Source organism: Dicentrarchus labrax, unplaced genomic scaffold (assembly GCF_905237075.1).
Source record: "Dicentrarchus labrax unplaced genomic scaffold, dlabrax2021, whole genome shotgun sequence".
NCBI classification, from domain to species: Eukaryota; Metazoa; Chordata; class Actinopteri; family Moronidae; genus Dicentrarchus; species Dicentrarchus labrax.
Genome location: NW_026136796.1, coordinates 24154 through 27848, shown reverse-complemented (window position 1 = coordinate 27848; position 3695 = coordinate 24154). Strand labels below are relative to the sequence as shown.

Sequence of the window (3695 nt, the reverse complement as noted above, 5' to 3'; positions counted from 1 at the left end):
CTGCAGGCAGGGCACCTGAAAAAGAACAAAAAAACTGAAGTCTAGTTTCTTTACAATTTCAGCACAACAAGCACCTCATGATTTCATATTGTTTACAATATTAAATCATTAAAAAACCTTAAAACCACAACAAGCTAGACAGCTTTATCATTCAAGCTAGTCAAATAGCAATAAGCATCATTGTTAATTCACCGTAATTTAATAAAAGTCACACAGAATGTGCAGGTGTGGTGTATTTAATATTTTTATAACCATAAACATGTTGGATGAAAAAATTCTAAAAAAAGAAAAACAAGAAAACATAATTTCCAAGTTTAAATTCAATCAATAATGTTCTTACCTTCCATGTTTTAATCTATTGTGTAATGAATGCCTATAGATGAAAACATGGACTTTCTCTGTCAACAGGAAGTATGAGCTACAGAAGTAGCAGCTACAGAAGGAGCATTGAACACATGGTGAGTAAGTCTTAGCTCTGTAGTTTATAGATTTTTCTCATACAAAATTGTTGATACTGGGTTGATTTTGTCGTATTTCAGTGGGTAACACCCCAGTGTCATGTTATCATGCAATTTTGAACTTTTAAAAGTCGTTTTTATTAATTTTTTGTCGAAAACGAAAATGTTATTACATAGATGTAAATGTGGAATGTAAATTTTATTTCCAAATTTCAATCTACCTTCCACTTAATTCATGAAATTAAATAAAAAATAATCAAAGCTTTGATTTGAATTCTAATTTGTAGTTCATAGAGATTCAGCATCCAAAGCACAAAAAAATTCAATTACTGAGTAAAAATGACAACTAGTTTCCAATAACATATTAATTACTGGGGTGGTCCTTTTTATGCAGGTGTCAACAGGAAATCAGGCTTGTCAACAGGAAGTCACTCAGCAATGCCAGGCATGTTAATTTGTTGTTTGCTGTACTTGTGTTTGCTTTCTAAAATTAATTTAATCAGACAGAGGTTAAACTTTCTAAAATTGTTTATATCTAACTGACACATGGATAGATCGTGCAATAGAAATGAGGATGCAGATGCCAAATGAAGGCCTCTCCATCCAAATTCAGTCCCAGCCACAACAAGGATCGCACCAAGATGCACCACATAGGCAAGTGCAGTTTCTACTTTAAATATATATAATTATTTCAAATAGTATGATGATGAATCAAGTGATATTTGTACTATATTACAATAAAGTGGTTTTGTTTCCCTTTTAGATCGGGAGTGCTATGTGGACGAGCATGTGACCTGTGGGATGTGGTCCCAGTCGTTGTGATTCTAGCTGGAATACTGTACTTCATTATCCTAATTATTCTCATTGTGTACAAGTACATTTAGCATTGTGGAGTGAAATGCAGGATGCAGCGGGATATGGCAAGGAGGGACAAACTGAGGGAGGAAAGCGTTAGGGTTCATTAAGATCTTTAATTTGTTTGAGATGTTAAGTATGACTCCAAAAAATATTGTTAATAACATTTTGTTTTTCAATTTGGTTTTGTTTAATAAAACTGTTTAAACTGCAAAATTGATGAGTTTATTTTTTATTCCCTGATTTTGTGTGCTGCAAAACTGTGAAATAAATATTTTCATCCCCCTTCCTGTACAGAGCTAGGGGGCATCAAAGTTTGAGATTTTATCCTCATTAAGTGGTGTAAAGGCTGATATTTCAAAGACTGATTGAGAGAATGGGTTGATTCCGAGAACCAATGGAAGATTCTACATTGTTGTCAATGACTGTCTATCAAAGACAGGATGCTGCATCACTCTAGGTACATGTATCACTGAGTTATTGAGGGACCAAATGATTCCAGATTCTCATCTATTAAGTAGGCCATAGATTCAATCCTGGAATCACTTTGAAGGCCTATATTTTAAAGACAGAAGGAGAGAGGAGCCTGATTCCAAGTACCCAAGGAAGCTTGTAGATTGCTGTAACACGTACAGGTGGTTGCATAACTCTAGGTACAAGTATTGATTAGTTATTAAGGGACAAAGTGATTCCAAATTGTCATCTATTGAGAGGGCTAAATATGCAAATCTGGAAATACATTAAAGGCTAGAACCTTAAAGACAGAGGGAGAGAGTGGTCTGATTCCAAGTACCTAAATGAGGATCCCCACATGGTTTCTGCAGAAATTAGGGCAACATTTGAGGCCATTGGTTCTAACCTGGTTCCGTGTGGATAAATGTGACTCATTCCAAACTTTCATATTGGGAATGTTGATTGTTGTATGACATTTGCCAATATGGGTTGTACACATGGTCACAGCAAAAAGCATGGTCACATTTCAGCCCATTTGGAGTTGCCTGGCACCAGTACTGTGAGTTAATTTGTCCCATTTCATGTATTTATACACAGGATGTGAGTTGGGAAATCATGACCTTTGTGTATTTTCCAGATTCAAATGGAAGCTTGTACACTGCTGCATCAAGGACAGGTGGATATATCACTATAGGCACAAGTGATGATGAGTTATTATTAACTCATCATCACTTGAAAAGAAAAAGTTTAAAGCCTGAATTCCAAAGATGGAGGACATTTAGGCTACACCTCAAACGCTGATATTTCAAAAACTAATTGAAGGAATGTGATATCAATGTATTTCCATGAGTGGTGATGCCCACATGGTCTCTACAGAAAGAATTGGGCCATTTCAGGCCATCTGGTACCACTTCTGTGGGCAAATTTGTCTGATTCCATGTTTTGATACTGTGTGTTTGAATTGTGGAATGCTGGTGTTTTCCCAAGTATGGATGCACACAGAGCTTCAGCCATGAGTGTGGATGCCCACATGGTCTCTACAGAAAGAATTGGGCCATCTGAATTGGCCTGGTACCACTTCTGTGGGCAAATTTGTCAGATTTCATGTTTTGATACCGTGTGTTTGAATTGTGGAATGCTGGTGTTTTCCCAAGTATGGATGCACACAGAGCTTCAGCCATGAGTGGGGATGCCCACATGGTCTCTACAGAAAGAATTGGGCCATTTCAGGCCATCTGAATTGGCCTGGTACCACTTCTGTGGGCAAATTGGTGTGATTCCATGTTTTGATACCATGTGTTTGAATTGTGGAATGCTGGTGTTTTCCCAAGTATGGATGCGCACAGAGCTTCAGCCATGAGTGGGGATGCCCACATGGTCTCTACAGAAAGAATTGGGCCATTTCAGGCCATCTGAATTGGCCTGGTACCACTTTTGTGGGAAAATTTGTCTGATTCCATGTTTTGACACCATGCGTTTGAATTGTGGAATGCTGATGTTTTCCCAAGTATGGATGCACACAGAGCTTCAGCCATGAGTGGGCATGCCCACATGGTCTCTACAGAAAGAATATGGCCATTTCAGGCCATCTGAATTGGCCTGGTACCACTTCTGTGGGCAAATTTGTCTGATTCCATATTTTGACACTGTAAGTTTGAATTGTGGAATGCTGGTGCTTTCCAAGTATGGATGCACACAGAGCTTCAGCCACGAGTGGGGATGCCCACATGGTCTCTACAGAAAGAATTGGGCCATTTCAGGCCATCTGAATTGGCCTGGTACCACTTCTGTGGGCAAATTTGTCTGATTCCATGTTTTGACACCATGCGTTTGAATTGTGGAATGCTGGTGTTTTCCCAAGTATGGATGCACACACAGATTCAGCCATGAGTGGGGATGTCCACATGGTCTCTACAGAAAGAATATGGC

General features: G+C 38.4%; 1 long non-coding RNA gene across 1 annotated transcript; it reads left to right on the top strand.

Annotated features, from left to right (window-relative positions):
• Window positions 1-325: 325 nt before the first annotated feature.
• Window positions 326-1529, top strand: LOC127359863 (uncharacterized). The gene is made up of 2 exons (XR_007883015.1): window positions 326-458; window positions 853-1529. It is a non-coding gene; the product is annotated as an uncharacterized LOC127359863 (long non-coding RNA).
• Window positions 1530-3695: the final 2166 nt, after the last annotated feature.